Genomic DNA, 19,908 nt, shown 5'->3' with positions numbered 1-19,908 from the left:
GGAAGGGAGAGAAGCTACCTCTGTTTCTCTCACTGAACTGTAAGATCTGTTCAGGCAGAGACTGGATCTGTTTTGTCCCCCACTACAATACCCACCACCTAGCACAAGAGCATGGCATTATTGTTGATTTTCAATTAGTATTTGTTGAATAAAATGAATGAGAGAGTGTGGGGCTTAAAAGAATGAGAAATTCTGGGAATAGCTATGTTAGGAATCAACAAGAAATGAATAATGGGGCCGTTAATTTGAAGTTAGGTGGTATGCATTTAAAGCAAATCAGCATTTTTCCAAAGTTCAGAAGCAAGAACAGAAATGTAGACAAACAGGAATTGGCATGACCAAGAGAGTGGAATGGAAAGGAGTGAGAAGGTTTAGTGTTCATGCGAGGGCGATGGAGCCAGGCTTGAAACGGGGTCAAGGGTGGAGACAGATTGAAAGCACCAGTAGACTGTCAAGTTAACAAGATTACAAGTATTTCTGAGGACTTCAGGCAAAGAACCCCTTTAAAACACCAGTGTAGCACATAACTTTGTAACAGGCTAAGTGCCCAATTCAGATTTGTACTGTGAGTGTTCTGTGAGTGTTCAGACATGGCCTGTGCCTCATTTGTTGCCTCTTGTAGCCCAGTTTGTAAATGAAATGGATAAAATAGGGAGGAGGGAAGGAAGGAAATTAGTTAAAGACATGATTGTCATGGGTTATGGCTATTAAAGTTATGAACTGTTCATATTTTTTATGTGTGCATAAATGCATATAAATATTTGGACCTGTGTGTTTACTAATACTCAGAAAAACACATTCATAAATATCCCCAGATATTTTCTGCAATATTGGGGATGATAACAATGATTGGAAAATCTGTCAGTTCGTTGTGTTTTCTATCTTCTCTGCTATAGGATGGGGCCAAGATCTGGTAAACACTGGGCTTGGGAACCCAGGGAAAAAGCTGGATTTGAAGCTGCTGAGGGCAGAGACCTAGAATCAAATTCCCAGGTATAGGCATCTTGTCCAGAGGTCAGTTATTGAAAAGAAAGGGCCTAGAGATGACACAGTAGGACAAAGATAAAAAACAATGGGAATGGCCAAGTCAAATGGAGGGACAAATTAGCAGTACCAAATAGGAAGTAAAAATCCAGCATTGCTGTGATTTCTCTTCAGGAGCCCCAAAAGTCAATGCCCCTGCTAAGACCCTTTAGCCTTTTAAGTTCTCTGCCTTCAGTATCAAAAGTATTTTCCCTTCTAGGATTTTCTATTTAAAAGATTAATCTTTTGAATTAATTTTCATCATCCTTTGTTGAAATGTCTTATTATAAGGTTCTTTGATTTGTTTTAATTTTTTTCATGTCATTTATTTTGCAAATATATGTATATACACATCTATTTATGTTTTTCAGGTCGGAAATACTTCATTTCTGAGGAAATCAATGCAAAGGTACATTAGGAGCCTAATTAAGAGAAAACAGTGACTCATTGTTAGTTGGGAGTGATGTGGGAGTGGGGACTGGAGGGAGAGGGAATGAAAGGAACTTCCACTCTCCTCCAGATTTCCTAAGTCTTCAAAATGTAATATTTCAAAGGAATCCATTGTTCATTTTAGAGGAAAACAAAAATTCTATACTCATTTTGCTATTGGGTCTATAAATCAGTAAAATATGAAGGTGGGAACAAAAGAGATACCTCTTTGCAATTGATCATCTGCTTAAGTCATTCAAGTCCTTGAATTTGATTGTGTTGCAGATTTGTACTTCTGAAAATAGAATGTCTCAAGTGTTAAATCCCAAGATGCTTGCTACTAAATTTTTACTTTTCTATTCAACACTGAAACACAGAGAAGATAATTTCAAGGAGTTCATGTGATGTATGAAACTAGCATTACACAAAATCTTGACTGGACACCCTTCTCTTGGTAAAAAAATAAGTAATAATACAACTCTAGCATGTGGGAATTTTTATTCAAACAAAGCCATCTCAAAATCACAGCAATTACTATAGTAATTGTTCACTTTCCCCCTCATGTCCTTGAGATGCAATGTTTAAAAGTTTTGAATTTATCACAGGATATAAAACCCCTAGAAACATTTAAAATTGAATACAGATCTCTGGCTTTGAGATTTCAGATATTTTTCTCCCTTGCTTAGTTATCCAACTATTTTAAAATCTTACTCTCTTTGATCACAGATAGGAATGTTGGCTTGGGCACTCATATTAGCTTCAAACTTAGGATGTTGTTTTTTGAAAACTCCTAAGTATGAATTTCAAAGTTAACAAAGCGTCCTGAATTCTCCCCTCCAGCCCCAGTAGCAGTCCATGCAAAGTACTACATGTCATCTCTTGTCCATCTTTTTATATCACGTAGACTTTTAATAAGCCATTTTGGATTCTGAGCACATTTGCTAGGAAATAACTGTTTAAGCACATCTTCTCCTAACACATTTCTGATGGGATTCCCCTGGCAAAGGTAGATGGGACTTTTGAAATTGGAACCCTGCTAGAAACAGAATTGTTTTGGGTAATTGCTGATGAATTTCCTGGGTAGCATGTGAGTTGCAAAGTGACAATCCCATTGAACAGAATGGATGGCAGAAAAAGGGTGAAATATGGCACCTGCATAAGCAGGCTGTGCGGGTCCAGCCAGGGTTAGTTTGTTGTCAGTTGCCTCTCCACTGTTTTCTCCTTGCTTAAATGTTTATATATTGTTACTGTTTCAGTGCTGAGATTCTGCCAAAAATATTAAACACAGTTTGAAAGGAAAAGGAAAGTATAAAGACAAAACTTCCCAAAGTGATATTATAGGGAGGAATAAATTTTCTTTCTTCCTTAAAATTCTATCTTTCTATGACACACTACCTTCAAATAAAAGCCACTGAATCCAATATCCAACATTATTAGATATTGATTATTGATTATAAGATTATTGATTATAACCAATGTTTACTGAGCTATTACTAAGTGCCAGGCATGGGGCTAAATGCTTTATTATTTCATCTAATAGTCACAGAAACTCTAAGAAGGAGGTACTTTTTTTTTTTTTTTTTTGAGAGGGCATCTCTCATATTTATTGATCAAATGGTTGTTAACAACAATAAAATTCAGTATAGGGGGGTCAATGCTCAATGTACAATCATTAATCCATCTCAAGCCTAATTCTCATCAGTCTCCAATCTTCTGAAGCATAACGAACAAGTTCTTACATGGTGAACGAATTCTTACAGAGTGAATAAATTCTTACATGGTGAACAGTACAAGGGCATTCATCACAGAAACTTTCGGTTTTGATCATGCAATATGACCTATAAACCATCAGGTCAAATATGAATATTCATTTGATTTTTGTACTTGATTTATATGTTGATCCCACATTTCTCCTATTATTATTATTATTTTTATTTTTAATAAAGTGCTGAAGTGGTAGGTAGATTCAAGATAAAGGTAGAAAACATAGTTTAGTGCTGTAAGAAGGCAAATGTAGATGATCAGATGATCAGGTGTGTGCCTATGGACTAAGTATTAATCCAGGCTAGACAAGGGCAGCAAGACATCCACGGATGCAGAAGATTTCTCTCAAAGCAGGGGGGGTGAGGTTCTGAGCCTCACCTCTGTTGATCCCCAAATTCTCACCTGATGGCCCCCCTGCGACTGTGCCTGTCTTAGGTTGTTCCTCCCTTGAGGAATCTTACCTGTCTCTGGCTAACCAGTCATCTTCCGGGGCCATACAGGGAAATGTAAAGTTGGTAAGTGAGAGAGAAGCCATATTGTTTGCAAAGGTTAGCTTTTTACTTCTTTGCAGATTTATGCCCTGTGGCTTCTATGCCCAGCACTTGTCTCGAGGTATCTTTACCACCTGGAGGAATTATGATACTCGGTAAATTCGATATGAGGCACGAATTCTATTTAAGGTTTGTAATTAGGAAGGAAGAAGAAAAGCTATAGATGTAGCATATGAAGGAAACTTGGGAGGATTGATTATTTCTTTGGCATATCTTCTTGTATAGTACCTTAAGTATGTATAGGTTTTAAACTACTAACTAATTTGCACACACATATTAACATAATAGGAATACGGTGACATAAACAAAGCAAATCTATAATTACCAGCCATCTCCAGTGAAGCCAAGAAAACCATTTAGGCACCCTAGGCATTTGTGAAAATTTATCTATGATATGATGGATATTTTCCAACTGTACTTGAACCATCAGACAAATTAAAGCAGCCCATTTCTGGGATCTGTTCACATCCCATATGTTCTTTTAACCATAGATAGTCTATAGTCATGAGATTTTGGGGTGCTACAACTTGCACCCCTCCCAACTCCTGGTTGAGTTCCAACAGTACAGATCCAGTCAAATTCGTTGTCTCACTGTATGCACATGCCAGCCTAGACATCTCCCTCCTCCTTCTTATGGCAAGTCCAGGAGACGGTGGGCTGGATGCAGCCACAACCGCAGCATCGTCCGGATCCCTGTGGAGGCTTTTTGATGATCATCCCCCGGCACGAGTCCTCCAGAGAGTGCTGATGCCGGAAGCTAGAAGGAGGTACTTTTACTCAATATAAAGATGAGGACACAGATACAGGACCTTAATCTATAAGCATTCATCTCCTTGTATTAATAATTTTAGACCTTTCACTGGAAGGGCTCTAAGAATTCACATACTTTTTTTTCACCCATTGAATATCAATACCTACAAAGAAAATCAGAGGGGGAGTTCATAAGACAGGTTATAGTATTTTTCAGCTTTTAAAAGAATGTCTTTAGTAATTCTGCTTCCAGATACATACCCTAGAGAAACTCTCCCATATGTGAAAAAAAGAGACATGTATAAGAATGCTTATTTATATCATTTATATAGCAATTAAAGTGAATGAACTAGATTTCCATGTATCAACATGGATAGATCTCAGAATCAATGTTGAGCAGAAAAATAAAAGGTTATAAAATGATGCATGTGGTACAATATCATTTATGTAAAAATTCTGTTAGTAAAAATTATGTTCAGAACATAAAACGACAGAATATTTTATTTGTGAATATGCACTTATGTAGTAAAATGATTAAAATGTGAACCAGAGGGTAAAACTTTCAGGATAGCAGATACCTTGGGAAGAAAGGAATGGGACTGGGAAAAGGTACAAAGTAGGTTTCCATTCTATGTCTCATTTCTTTTTCTTTAAAAAATAATACAAAAATGAAAAATGTTAATATTTGTTCTTTTAGGAGCTACATGGGTTTATCACCTTATTCTCTGAAAGTTTTCATATTTTAAAAAACACTTCCATCTTAAAAAAGGTAAATAGGTATAGTCATGCTGAAAGGGCAGGAATTACTATATAGAGCATGATTTTAGGGTAAGATTTTTTAAAAATAAATTTAACTACATACCAAATCTACCTATACTGTCCATAGATCTAGCTTTTAGTCTTTCAAACTTAGGGCAACCTCCAAAGTAAACTAGTTGTAAACTGTATCCCTTAGTAATTTCATTAAGATGAATTTCTTTATATGGTTTTATGTTAGCTGCAAACCACAGGGTGCCAAATCACCAGGCCCCTGTAATATTATCAAGGCCAGCAGGAAGAACAGTTGTCTGGAGACTGTTACAGGCCACAGGCTTCCAGCCCAAGACAACTTCTCATGGGCCATCATTATTAACAGGACTGTACATTTCCAAATCTGACTCTCTGACCATCTGCCTTTCTCTCCCTTTCTTCATCTCCAACAGTACAGGATTTCACTGTGAAGGTAAACACCCCTGAACATTATCTAGTTAGGCTATGTGGTTTCAATGGTGAGTGTTCTTCATTACTTGGTTTGGCATAGGGTTCTGGGTCATATCTAAAAATATTTCAGCTTGAAAATTAATCTCTTGTTTGTTTGCTTTTGTTTGGAACCTTTTCACTTTCTAGATAATAATATAATTGAAAAGTGCCAAATCCAGCATCACTTCAACTGCTATTCATTTGTTAATATTGTATTTTGTAAGTGAAGAAATTCTTGGTATACACTTAAAAATAATCCCTTTTAGTTATATAACTAGCAATCAGTACCAATTTCTTTGTGGGCATATGTTCATATACTTTTCTTTTATACCTGGCTTGTTTCAAAATGGATAAAAGATGGGCTATAGATACATATAAAATAGCACTAGAAAAATTAAATATGAAGTTAGTGAGGAAATGGAAACAGAGGATTTAAATCCAGAGTGAGCTAAGAATGTAAAGTGCATCTTGTTGAATAAGGAGAGAAGGAGACCATGTATATGGCTCTAAGCTTCCTCCTAGCCAAGGAAAATACTTTCAGGTCCACATTATGTATCCAGAAGACAAAAATAAATGGAGATTTATAAATAAACAAGGAAAACACAACTTATACCAGGTGCTAAAATTAAAGAAAAATATCTTCCAGGTAGTGTCAGAAAGAGTAAACATAACAACAAATTTTATGGTATTTTCATACAAATTCCTTACTGTAGGCCCAAACTAAATTCATTAAGGAAATCTGCATGGAGATAGAAGCTGTGGCATGGTATTGGAGTCCTGGAGGATAGAACGGGGTAGTCTAGGCACAGTCCAGAAGCTAAATTGTTACAATTGTTAGTCTTGCTGTAAGGTTCATTACCAGGTGTGGGGAAAATGGAAGTTCCTATGGCCAGGATCCTCACCTGACCCTAAAGTACTTGATGATGTAATTGGCCCACTGCAAGGCTAATGCTTCCATACTCATAGACAATAAGCTATTTATATAGTGAGTCACTATATAAAGATCTCTGCCCAGTGCGACTGGACTGAGGCAGAGATGGAGGTGAATTATGGAGCTGCAGACTGCTGGATGCAGATGTGCTTCTAGTGCTCAACCTACCACTGGCAGAATAAAGCCAGGTATAAACCATTTTACCGCAAGAGCATTTGCCATTTTCATTTCTCAGTCTCACAGAATCCATAGTGAACTTGCCCAGGGCTGAAACCCTCAGGCAAGATACCAGGATGACCATATATTATCTAACCTAGGACACTTGGAGAGTGAAAGGGGGTACTGTTAATAATTAAGCCCACATAACAGGTATAAGCTAGGACCATCCTGAGCAAACTGGGATGTATTGTCATTCCAAGTCCTTGCTCATCACCAACTGATATCCTGCTCCCAATACAACCTACCACTGTAGACCTAGTCAGCCAAATGCACTCTGTTTAAAAGTGGAGTGAGGCTAGCCAGCTGTAATTATAGGGGACTCTGAAGGTCACAAGCATGGGGTAGGCTTGTTCATGAGTCAGCCAAATAGGGAGGTAATCAAGAAAGACTGGAGTAAGCAATCGGTAATGGTGGCCTGAGGACCCAGTCTCCGTCAAGAAAATGTTAAAGGAGGTGTCACTTCTGGAATAATGGGTGGGAGGAAGAATGAATCAGGTTACAGGTAATTGGATGGGTCCCATGAAGAGGAAAGAGGAGCCCTCCTTCTTAAAGGGCCCAGTGAAAGAATACTACTTGAAGTTGGGATATTATCATAATGGCTGAAGCACTTAAGCTGTAGTTCTTAAACATGTGATATGAATTATCTGGAAGGCTTGTTAAAACTAGATTCCCGGACCCCGAGCTCACAATAATGATTTTGTTAGTCTGAGATGGAACCCAAGAATCTATTTTAACAAACGCTCCAGGTTATTCTGACAATGATGGTTCTAGCCTACACTTTGAGAAATACCACCTTAATGGTTGATTAAATAGACCTCTAGGGGAGTCTACCCTTCCCACAAGAAACTACCTTGGGTCAGCTTTGGGGAGGATACAGCGCTGGTTCCCTTGTGGAAGGTGGGGGGTGAGAGATGGAGCAAGGGGGAATAGGTGGATCAGCTCAGTCTTCAGCCCCCTAAAGGATATTTCCATTGAAGGGCCTAGGTTCTCAGTTGGATGAGAAAAGGCCTTTTCTCTCCACAGATTTCCTATATGGTCTTAACAATCAAGTGAACCACCCAAGCAGGTACAGAGATGACCCTATTTTAAAAATCTTTGCTGGAATAATTCCACTCTAGCAAGCTTCCCTTTACCTAGTAACTGTAGTAAGATTTACTGATGATTTAATTACATGCCAAGCCTAACTGCTGTATCTGCATTTACTCATTCAATCCCAAGAACAACCCAGCGGTTTAGGCACATGTTTCACCTGAGGGGATTGCCTCCAGGCAGGTTCATTCTGGATTTGGTGAAACCGAATAACAACAGCATGTTAGGGGTAAAAGGGTTTATACTGAACTTTATTGTCACTATGGCTGGTTGAGTGCTGGAATCACATCTGCCTCTGGGGCAATCTGTCTCCCTCTGCCTCCAGGCAGGGCTCTTTATATAGTAACACTGACAATAATGATTCATTGCCAATGGGTGTGGGATATTAGCCTAGCAGTAGGCCTAGGCCAATTACAGCATCAAGTTGTTTAGGGTCATCTGAGGACCCTGGCCGCAGGATCTATCATTTTCCCTACAGTACTATTTTTGCCCCCATTTTATGGCAGAACATGTTGAGCAGACCACTGTGAAGCACATCCATGGGGTAGTGTGCACAGTGCAGTCTGTGTACATGGCACCTCCTGTGGTAATGTGGTGCACAACCTTCACAATCTTACACACTGGGCCTGACATTATGGATCATGAAAGTTTGGTAACATTTCCAAGATCCCACAGCTAGAACCTACATTCTGAAACCTCATAGATGAAAAAAAGGAGGGGACTTCATAAGAAGAAATATCTATGACCCTGCCAGGAAGGGAATTGAACCAACTCCGGGCTTAATACACTTTTTCACATGAGGACACATGAGAGTGAGAAGTCAGGAAATAGCACATTCGGTGAATTACAGCATGTGAAAACCTCCCAAGTCTTCCCAGTTGAGGTCCTAAGATTGCCTCCCCAAGCCACATTAAATGACAGTGGAGAATAAGGCCCCCAAGTGCACACTCCTGATTGAATGTTTTTTCCTGTGAAACAATCCTAATGCCAAGCTTCTTATCTTAAAGGTCCTATCCAGTGCTCCTGTTAAGGAAAATACTGGAAAACCTGGACTGGATCACTGACAGAACCAAGCGGCACTCGGAGGTCTTGGAGTGCTGAGGTTTATTTTACACCAATGGGCTCAGAGGGAAGTAATCTCCCAAGGTCTGAGCCCTGAGCACAAGCAAGGGGAGCAATTTATATTAATTGATATGTGGCATTTCAGCATGTGCAGGGCAAAAGAGTAGCCTGGAGGAGGGGAGGAGGCAGCTGGGAGTGCTTTGCCAACTGGAGGAAAAAAGCGATTTGCTGACCTTGACGTCTGTGTTGAATATTTTCCTTATCACTCCTATAACATGTTTCTATCACACTTTCTGCCCTTGTAATAGAGTGATTTTCTATGTGTCTGTTTCCCTGCCAAGACTATAAGCTTCCTGAAGGTAGGAACAATACTTTAGTGGATTTGTGTCTTCAAGCACCAAGGGAAAATGCCATATGTGCATGCCTAGGTATCTTTGCTTGCTTCCTTCCTTTCTCCCTTATGTATCAGGCATAAGCAAACTGCCTTGAAAGCTTAGTGGGAAAGACCTACAAATAATAAGTTTGTTACACAGAAAATTAGAGAGGTAAGCATAGAAGCGGGAGGCAGAAAAGACGGACTTGACTTAGCCTGTAAGGACCAGTAAAGGTGGGCAAATTGAGCCAGGCACAGAAGAAGAAGGGAGAGGGCAGTCTAGGCAGAGTGGATAGCACATGCAAAGAAACAGATGCTTATATATATAGGCAGAAACAGGAGAAGGAGGAGAAGGGAGAAAGGAGAGAGGATCTGTGGTCCCCTAAGTAGCTTAGTTTGGCTGAAGAAATTTTCACTTTGATTGTGACACTGGTGGAGGGGACCAGGGTAGGGCTGGGAGAAGAGTACCAGCTCTGTAGCCAAACCACCCATGTGGTCCCAATCCCACTCTGCCACTTACCTGCTATGTAACTTTGAGCCAATTACTTAACCTCTGGAGCCTCAGTTACTAATTTGTTAATAGGATAATAATAGTACCTACCTTTGGGAACTCTTAATAATTAGATGGCTTAATATACTTATAAAGCACTTAGAACAGTGCTTGTCATGTAAATATGTATTCAACAAAGAGTAGTTATTATTTAATCCCATTGTTCTCTTACATTCCCAACTTTTACTCTATTCCAAGTCATACCAATACTGCCTCTAAACAAATTCCAAAATCACCCACCCTCTTCTGTCTCCACTGCCCATCTCCACCTTGGTCAAAAGAACTGAGATTTCTGGATTCTTGCAGTATTTTCCTAACTGATGTCCCTGATTCCACACTTGCTCTGCTATAATTGAATCCACAGAGCAGAGTGATTTTTTTCAAAGACAAATCAAGTGTCACTATACTTAAAAGTCTATCATGCCTATGGATAAAGTGAAGGTTCCTGTGGCCAGGATTCTCACCTGGCCCTGGTTGGCTAGCTCACTACACACATGTGGGCAATATGTTGTTATTGACTCTATATGAAGAGCTCCGCCCAGTGCTCTGGGCAACATGGTGGCATGGTGCAAGGCTGGAGAAGAGCAGAGATGAGACTGGAGTGGTGGCAGTGCTGAGGACAGAGACTGAGATGACTGCACAGGTAGAGAGGCCCAGAGACAGAGACTGGCTTGCTGCATGCAGACTTACTCTGAGTGAACGGGATTCTAGTGATTGACCTGCCACCATGGAAATAAAGTTGGGTATAAATCCTTTCACCAGTGGATAAAATGAAGGTTCCTGTGGCCAGGATTCTCATCTGGCCCAGGTTGGCTAGCTTACTACACACATCTGGGCAATTCATTGTTATTGACTCTACATGAAGAGCTCCGCAAAGTGCTCTGGGCGACAGTGGCACGGCTGCAAGGCAGCAGAACAGAGCAGAGGCTGGAGTGGTGACAGTGCCGAGGACAGAGACTGAGACAGCTGGCGGGGGTTGGGTGGGTAGAAAGGCCCAGAGGCAGAGACCAGCTTGCTGCATGCAGACTTGCTCTGGGTGAATGGGATTCTAGTGATTGAACCTGCCACTGTGGAAATAAAGTTGGGTATCAACCCTTTCACCCCAAGAACATTCTACTGTCATTTCTTTGGTCACAATGAATCCATAGTGAACTTGCCCAGGGCTGAAACCCATTGGCAAGACAGTGTCTCATCACACATCATACCAACCATTTAGAATTCTCCTTATCATGACCTTAAAAGGCCTTAAGTAATCTGGCTTCCTCCTACTTTTCTAACCCCATGTTAATCTTCCTGTCACTGTGCTTCAGCCTCTAGCTGCCTTGAACTGGGCAAGGTTGTCTTGCTAGGATGTCTGCAGCTGCTATTTTTTGCCCCTGCCTTCTCCGCTCCATAACTTGTTTGCCTCCTCCTTGTCCTGTAGGACCTAGCTCAAGTGTCAGAGGAGTGGACTTTAGTTTGAGACCAATCTAAAGTAACAACCTCCCTGGTTTCTGTATGTTACTCTGGTAAATTTGTTTGTTTTTGTTTTTTCTGCCTCCCCCAACCTTGCTCTTCCTGGCCCCCATATAAGCTCCATGAGAACACACACAAGGGCTGTCTTTTTCATTGCTGTATTCCCATGTTCTATTAACAGCAAACCCCTCCCTGCAATATACTAGGCACTCAATAATATTTATTGAATTGATGTTGAATGAATTAGAAGAAAATAGGGAGAGATGGACAAATGCTGTCAAAAATTGAGGCACATGGGGCCAATTATAATGCTTTTGCAGTAATTCAGTGAAAAATTATGAGTCCCTAGCAGTAGTTTTCAGTCTGGATATAAACTGCAATCACCTGGGGAGTTTTAAAAAATACTGATGCCTGAGTGTCCAATCTCTGAAAGAGATTTGGATTTAATTGGTGGGTGAGCCTGGGCATTCGGATATGTAAAAGCTTTGCAGGAGGTCCTAACGTGCAGCCAAAGTTGAAACTACTGCCCTAAAAGCAGAAGGAGGATGTAGAAGGGAGTGCAGGGGTTTTTAGGATGTATAATAAGCAGGATTTGATTACTGACTAAGAATTGGAAATGACAAAAAGGAGGGTGCCTGGGAAGAAGCCTAGATTTCTGGCTTGGGCTTGGGTGAATGAGAGGGGCAACTTGTGAGAAAAAGATAACAAATCTGTCTTAGGCTGTCTGTGGACATTTGAGTGGAGACGTTCAATAGATAATTCTTTATAGACTTATTTTGTCCTAGTGAAGAGTTGAAATCTCTCTAGTTTTTAAGAAGAAAAACAGGAAAAGGAATCTCTGGAAAATATGACAGTCATACGAAGTACAATACCATTCCCACTCTGCACAGCCTCTTTATTCAAAATCTCTTCCCAAGTCAGTGCTCCATCCGTTTTGAAAAGTTCAACATGTTAATATATTTTTCAAGAAGGATATTATGTATGGGAACTGTTCCATAAATCCATTTAACTCACTGTTCTTGTACTACATGTAGGCCAAGTATCCCATTGATTAAAATTGCTGACAGCCTTCAAGTAACATTTGAAGGATAATATAGCTTTAAACTTCCAATAAATGAAAACCAACAAACCCATCATTACTTCAAGATTCGTGGTCAAAGATACTTAGACCCAAATTGCCTAACTTGTTTAAAATTTTCTAATTGGTAAACATTTACTGGGTTACCAAAGATACCAAGTACCATCTGAAAGACCATCGCTCCTTGGTTTGTTTCTAACTTAAATTAGACACACTCAAACAAGGATTGATGGGTTGATATATTTAGTTAAGTAACAGATGGCAAATGGACATTCTGTCCAGCATCTCTCACATTCCGTTTCTCAGTATTCCATGGAAGAGTGACTAAATTTTGACAAGAAATCAGCTAGGAGGGAACGGACCAGGCCTAGACTGAATGTTTATTCATCTAAGAATTGATACCAAGTCATGTGCAGGTTAAAAAAGTCAAAGGGGGTATGACTATTTTAAAGGAGAGAACAGATAAAACTGGATTAAAGTAATTCAAAATATATATAAGGACTGAAATATGAATTCCGTATACTTAAGCGACTTTGTGAAGTTAAGAGGTGGGTAAGAAGAGTTGAAGATACTCTCTCAACCTGCCCACAGGGTGTTAAACTGGCGAAGCGCTTGCTGCGCCTAGCAGCACCTGCGGAAGATTAAGGAACGAGGGGGTGGGGCGCTGCCGCCCTGGGGCAGAACATTTCTTCACGGAGAGCGGCAGAAACTCGCTCCAACACCTCGGCCCTGCTCTCCCTGGGGTTGCCAAGTTGGCAGGTGAGCCGCAGGTGAATTCATAAAAGTGAATTCCTTTATGAACATTATTCATCAAAGGATGAAATTAAGGCGTGCGAAATGCCAGAAGCTTGAGTCTCAAGTCCAACATCTCCTTTCACCTCGGGAACAGCGCCAGCCAGCCTCACTCTCCCTTAAAGACACCTGCCCTCCAGCTCAGCTCGGTCCAGGCGAAGTCCTGCGGTTCACTGACCTCCCCGCTGAGGGGCGGGCAACGGGGCCACGCTCGCCACCAGGGTCGCAGGCGAGGTGACCTAGGGAGAGCACCCGGAGAACCTACGCGAGCAAACGACAGCCTCCCAGAGCCGCCCGCGGCGGGCCCAGTGGGCGTGACGCCATGACGCACAGCGCGTGGGCGGTGCGCCGTGGCTGGCCGGGCCGGGGGCGGGAGGAAGAAGTGGGAGGAGGAGGCGGAGGCCGCGGGGGCCGAAGGAGGGGGAGAATGGCAGTTGCGTCGCCGGTTCCCGGGAACAGCCGTCCAGACAGAGCTGCGGAGGAGGAGTTCGGGACAGCGGCCGTCGGGACCCCTCCTCCCCGGTCCCCCGCCCCAGCTGAGAGGCGCCGCGGCGGGTCTGAGGGAGCCTCCTCCGTACTTCCTGCGGCTCCTGCCGCCGCGGCTGGGAGAGGGGCCTGCCCGCCCGCAGCCCTGCGCCAGCTGCCGCTCTGAGGAGTTGAAGGTACGGGCGGGCGCCGGAGGAGGTTGCTCCCGGGAGCGGGAGGGCAGGGGCGGCTCCCCTTTCCCACCCGAGGCGCTCTGGCACGGCCACTGCCCTCGCGCCCTTCCTCGGGACGGAGAACTCGTGGGAAAGGCGCCCCCTCTCGTGATCGGGCTGAGGCGGGTCCCCGGATCGGGCCTCGGGCCGGTTCGGCGTCCCCCACCCGGCCCGGGCGCTGGCTCCCCCTTGGCCGCGCCGGCCGAGGCGGAGCGTGGGATCCGCCCCAAGCCCTGTCTCCGCCCGGGCAGTCTGTGGGGATGGCAGCCGACCCGGCGATATTGTGACGGGGCAAGGTGGCGCTCCCCACACTTTCTGGCCCCTCAAGCGGGCGACGCCGAGGGCGGCCACGGCGAGGAGGGGGTGGGGCGGAGCGCATTCCTGACGGGTGAAATCGGCTCTAACGGGACCGACTTCCGGGCCCCGCCGCACATTCGGAGCCGCTGCCGCGCCCCCATCCCCTGCTGCCCCCACTAAGGAGACGGGGGCAGTCCGGGGAAGGTTCATCCGTGAGAACTGCCATCCTCTTCAAGAGCAGAAATTAAACATACGAGAAATGATGTAGGTTTGGGGTAAAGTATGTGTTGGTAGGGGTCTTCCAGGATAGTCTCCTTCATGCTAAACCTTCAGGGAGTTTCCAGCCTTCACCCAGCAAGTAATGCCACTCTTTAATTTCCAGTTTTTCCTGTCGTTTGGGGTTCCCTGTGTCATTGCTCTTTGTCCCCATTTTCATCAATGGGAGGAAGAAAGAGAAGTTTAGGGTTCATTAACCCCGCGACAAGGGCAGTAAATAAAAGAGGGGAGAGAGTTTAAGGCTAAATATGGAAGAAAAAAAAGTCTTAATTTTTTCTCACTGGCCCTTGAAGGTAGAAGTATACGAACGATGCTTTATTTTGTTTAATATCCACAACTCAAAATGTTCTGTTGGGTTGAGGTTGGAAAGGACAGCATTTAACTGCCGCTGCAATATTCAAACCCAAGTGTTGGCTGCAAATGCTAGTTTTAAATGTTAATAAACAGTGGAGGCATAAAACATCCCTTCGTCCTACCGGTTGCTTAAAATGTTACCTTGCCCTTCTTATTCCACTCTTTTTGTAAGACTATGGCTATCTTTTTATTTTATTTTTTATTATTTTAACTTTAGATTCCTTGAGCCTTTTCATGAACTGTGACAGTATGTCTAAATTTCCTTTTCCGTTTTGCCATTAACCATTTTAACGCGCATCTTTTCACTTCTGTTTATAATTCAATCTGTTACTATATTTGCCTGTTTATGCTTCTGTTAGACCCAACTATCTAAACTGAATTAAAATGTAAATACTCCTGTTTAGAAAATGGCGATGATTTATTGTTACCTCTTGTTGTAAAATGTTCTTTCTTTGCAGCATGCAATTCCATGGTAAAGATTTAGAATTAAGGCTTGGTATACTTAATAAACCAAATCATGCAAAAACAACAAAAACCTTTTTGTTAGTTTAATATTCTCTTTATTACTGTGCACAGTATAACTGAAGTTTGAATTACATGTGTTCACAGAAACTGTCATCACAAGGTAGTGTTTCTGAGAAAAAAATTATTTTGACAACTAAATGAAGGGTATTTTTTTAATATTTCTAACTTCAGGCAGATTCCAGTAACTTTTAAAACTGAAACATTATTTTAGGAGTTGAAACACAACTCACTTCTTAGCCTCCAAATAGTTGCTACTTAAAATATTGCTCTTTCATCCCCCCTTTGGGGGAATGCCTCAATTGATCATTAGAGTTTAATAGAGAACAGTCCATTTTACTGTCATCTAACCAGTGTTGGAATTTCTTTTTAAAATTTTGGAAATGATTTGTAGGATTTGGGGTGCTTTTTACTTGACTAAATGAAGCCATATTTTTTCTACCTAACCTGAAAGATACTAAGATAACTATTTTTAAAGTTACTTTGGCACCTTAATGGAAAATAAATGCATTTCACAAATTTGAAATAGAGGAAGTCATAAAGTAATATTTTTGCAGTTGTTAATGTAAGACACTTGGGGTCACCTTTCTTTAATGAGATTGAATTGAAAGGACTATTCTGACAGGCTTAGATGGAGTTATATGTAGGTAATCTGAAACAACTTTTAATATTTGAAAGAATCTTGTATATTATGACAGGTTCTGATTTTAAAAATTATTTAGGTATATCACAGATATTTGTTGGGTTCTAATCATCCCCTCCCACTTAAACTTTTTTTTTTTTAATTTGGTGAGCACTAAGGATTGAAAGATGCTGTTCTCTGAATTTTTCAAAGGGGAGAGGGAAGATAAATATTTGTAATAACATGTTAAAGTCTCTAGTCAAGTACTGGGCACAGACAGGCTGGGGATACATTTTGTTGTATTTACATCTGAATTGCCTTTTCTATTCAGGTTATAAAGGAAATCTTAGAGAATTGTTAACTTTTTCTGATGCTACTGACAAGAATTGATTGTCATATGCAGGCTGTTTTGTGCTGACTAAGCTTTATGCTCTTTTATTGTTTGAGGCCCATATAAAAATCAGGCCATTTTTGGAATGGAAGGCCAAAGGAGAGTTGAATTTCTAAATTTATATTTGATTGCATATTGCACTGTATTTGGCAAGCTAGCACTAGTAGTTTAATGATGGTCTGAAAGACCCATGATGATGTATGAAGTATTCAATTTTGGTTTGACTCTTTTTTAGCAAAGTGTTAATCTGATTACCTATTGGAGAATAGCTAAATTTTCCTTAGGTGATTTTTTTTCTCCAATCTGGAGTAATTGTTTTTCTTCAGCTTTTTTTTTTTTTTGGTTACAAGATTTCAGTTCTTTGTCAGCTGACGGAATACGTGTAGTAACATCAAAACATCTATGTACATAACCACACCTGCACAACTAAAGACTAAAAGATAAAATATTCCTTTTCTAAATACATCTGTATTTCAGATGGTAGTAGACTTCAGCCAAAAAAGGCAGTGAAATCATTTGGGTGTTTAAAGCTTCAGTACTTCATTTGTTTGTAAATAGCTATTATATGTCAGTAAAACTTTCTGTATTAAAATGGGAAGAATTAACACCTTTTGATAAAGTTGTTTTTGCTGGTATTGTTCTCTTTGTAGTTGCCAGTAAAGCCTGAACAATTATTTATTGGTAACATTTTATTGATATTTATGTCATTGTCCTTAAAAACATTATGTATTCCTCTCCTAATGATGTTACCTAGTATTTGTTTTTAAAATCGTTTAATAGAGAAATACTATGTGATCACTTGTTTTGCAAGCCCTATCTGGGAGAGTTTTCTTGTGTGAAAACCTCAGTAGGACAAAATTAATGAGTTGATTTGGCCCTCAAATAGGTTTGTGCATTGAATTATGAAGCAAAATCCTCCTCAGAAATCCCCTAGTTTGTTTAAGCTCAAAAGAAACTTCAAACTCAATTTTGGGACCAAAAAACCAGAGTTGGCCCCTTAAAATTATGCACAGTTAACATTTTCAGCCTGTCTTCCTCTGGGGACCCCTGAAAATAGAAATAGCCCTGCTGTAATGTGAATAGCAGGCAGGCTGCCAGTGGAAAAGCAGTCTGGTAGAGGTGAGCCATAAGGAGTGAGCAAACTGTTAGAGGGAAGGAGCAAGAAACCAGGAGAAACTATTGAGAATGTGAGAGTTAGGCTTCCAGATAAGTACTATATAGCGTTATAATATAAACAGTATATCACAAAAATAGACTGCCATTAGTATGAATCTACTGATGATTTATATTTTGTGATTTCTAAGTATTGGCATTTGTTCCCCAAAATGGTGTTCCAAATTAAGTTATTTTTATGCATTATCATAAATGGAATAATATATGTAGACTGTGCAGTAGAAGTGTAGGAGTTAATGTAAACTCTGCTGGCAGGGGCCATTCTCTTTGTTCACTCTTAAGGTCTCAGCACTTAGCATAAAACCTGATAATGATAGCTGTTGAGTTAGTATTTGCTAACTAAATAAAGTATATATAATAATATAAGGTATATATTTCATAACTTTTCTGTATCAGGGCTAATAGAAATATAATGTGAGTCATAAATGTAATTTAAGATTTTCTGTTAGCCACATGAAAAAAGTAAAAAGAGGTGAAATTAATTTTCATAATAGTTAACCCAGCATGTCCAAAATATTATCGTTCTAGCATGTGTTAATGAGTGACTTGACATTCTTTTATTCGTGCTATGTCATCTATCCAGTATGTGTTCACACTGCACAGCATAACTCCAGGGGAATTTTGTATGAAATGTTTGTTCCTTTCCTTAGAAGTTCTTTTGTCTTTTTGATGGTCTCTTTCTGATTGACATGTCTCTCTAGATCAAATACACAAGTGCATGTGTCACTGAACTGCAGTTACTGAGTTGAACTGAATATTGAATATCAATTGGAGAACTGACTTCTTTTGGTTTTTACAACTCTCCCAAAATGACTGTGCCTCACTCTTTCCCTATATTTAAAAATGAGAGAGAATATGCTGTCATCTATTTCACTGAGTTAGTATATATTATGTCTTTGAAACATTCTGAACTACTCAGACAATACTGTTACAAAAGAGATTGTTTTCATTATTAGCAACCTGTCATAGCAAGTCTTGAGTATAAAAACAGAAGAAGTCCCCATGAAACTGCCGTATATGGAGATCCTGTTATCTCCCACATTAGAAACAATTACAGTGAATAAATTAATACAACATGCTCTTGTAACATAACAGAATCAGGAAAGGTTTTGTTTGAGCACCATATTTTAAATCTCTGATCTATTTAAATTTTGCCTGAACTAATCTATCCTTCAGTTTTTGTTTGTACAAGTAACTTTCACTTCTTAGATAGTTATCCTCAAGCCAAAGTCCTGAAATAAGGTCCTTTGGAAAGAGGGGGTGGGCACTGATAAGTGCGTGTGAGTGAGGAAAGTAAAACCTTTTCGAAAAGCCTAGCTTCATAGCATGTACCTGATGAATAGCACAATGACTAATTTTTTTATCCAGTGGTTGGTTACCTGCTAAGCAGTTATATATACATAGCCAAATCATGTACATAGGTAAAGTCAAATAGATGTCTTCTCATAGCCTTACCCTTTAATTTAAAAAGACAAGCAAAACATTTTTTTAACTGTTCAATATTTTTTGTGTAAACATGAAACATTTTACTTATGTCTTTACCGAAAATTTCTGAAACCATAGGTTGAATGGTAGCCCTCAAAAAGGTAGGTTTACATTCTAAACTCCGTAACCTGTGAATGATAACTTATTTGGAAAAAGAGTCTTTGCAGATGTAATTAAGCATTTTGAGATGAGAAATCATCTTGGATTATCTGAGTGGGTCCAAAATCCAATGGCAGGTTGTTCCTGTAAGGGTAAAGTAGAGGGAAATGATAGGCAGAAGAAGAGGAGGCAAAGTGATCACAGAGGCAGGGATTAGACTGATGTGGCCACAAGCCAAGGACTGCTTGTAGTCAACAGAAGCTGAAAGAGGCAAAGAACACATTTCTCCCTGGTAACCTGGAAGAGATTATGGCCCTGCTGGATTTTAGACTTTACTCAGAACTATAAGAAAATAAATTTCTGTTGTCTTAAGCCATGCATTTTGTGGTCATTTTTTACAATAGCCAGAGGAAACTAATATATACTCAGAAGTCTTTGGTACTATGCTTATCTTTGTTTGACATCGTGCACTGTAACTATTACAGACTAGATAGTCCTTCCTTTAGAATTCTAAACCTTCCTTAGAAATATCAGAGGAAGTGTCTTAATACCCTCAAGTCTCAACAGCCTTAAGAAACATTATATAGGTTACATTGTTATTTTCTCTCATGTCATTCCTTCGCTTCTCCCAGTTTGTCCCTTTGTTGCTTTTCTTAAGGTATGGTTTACATTTAGGGGAGGGGATG

The 19,908-nt window shown here is 40.4% G+C and overlaps 1 protein-coding gene across 3 annotated transcripts in view; it reads left to right on the top strand.

The window, feature by feature from the left end:
* The first annotated feature begins 13,654 nt into the window (after nucleotides 1-13,654).
* Nucleotides 13,655-19,908, top strand: part of RNF19A (ring finger protein 19A, RBR E3 ubiquitin protein ligase) — a 62,327-nt gene continuing 56,073 nt past the window's right edge. For all 3 annotated transcript variants that reach the window (XM_036995365.2, XM_017659455.3, XM_073229893.1), the window contains exon 1: nucleotides 13,655-13,967. The gene's annotated coding sequence lies outside the window, so the exon portion shown is untranslated. The remainder of the gene's footprint in view (nucleotides 13,968-19,908) is intronic.

This window comes from Manis javanica, chromosome 2 (assembly GCF_040802235.1).
Source record: "Manis javanica isolate MJ-LG chromosome 2, MJ_LKY, whole genome shotgun sequence".
Taxonomy (NCBI): Eukaryota; Metazoa; Chordata; class Mammalia; order Pholidota; family Manidae; genus Manis; species Manis javanica.
The sequence above is the reverse complement of the archived record's forward strand: the minus strand, read 5'-3'. Positions and strand labels throughout refer to the sequence as shown.